We start from the raw sequence: 434 nt of genomic DNA on the forward strand, positions 1-434 counted from the left end.
TTTATATTTAACTCTATACTATAATAGTATAGAGTGGGGAGGGGGGGGGGAAGATTTAGGGTTAGCTAGATGAAATATGCTATACAGCACCAGAATTACTACCTTACACTTGCCAGGCTTCATTCATAGGATGACAGAGGCAAGGAAACACAACAGTAACACAAGGCAAGACATGTTTTCTTGAAATTCAGTTTTGTTGAAAATATGGCATGTGCAAGGGATCACACACAATATCTGCTTCTGAATTTATAATAACATAGAGGACTGCACGAATGTCCATACAGCATATACATCAATATTCATGGAACTCATGCCTCACACGCCAAGCAAACCCTAAAGCCCTAAATAAGGGCCTGAGTCGCCCCCACACTGCAACAAGGGGCCGATTCGCCGCCCAAGGACTAGTCTCAAATCCCCTTTACGGTCACGTCGCT

General features: G+C 43.3%; 1 protein-coding gene across 1 annotated transcript in view; it reads right to left on the reverse strand.

The window, feature by feature from the left end:
* LOC119585119 (large proline-rich protein BAG6-like) overlaps nucleotides 1–434 on the reverse strand; it is a gene marked incomplete at its 3' end in the record, with an annotated part of 3338 nt that overhangs the window by 2304 nt on the left and 600 nt on the right.

This window comes from Penaeus monodon, chromosome 19 (assembly GCF_015228065.2).
Source record: "Penaeus monodon isolate SGIC_2016 chromosome 19, NSTDA_Pmon_1, whole genome shotgun sequence".
NCBI lineage: Eukaryota > Metazoa > Arthropoda > Malacostraca > Decapoda > Penaeidae > Penaeus > Penaeus monodon.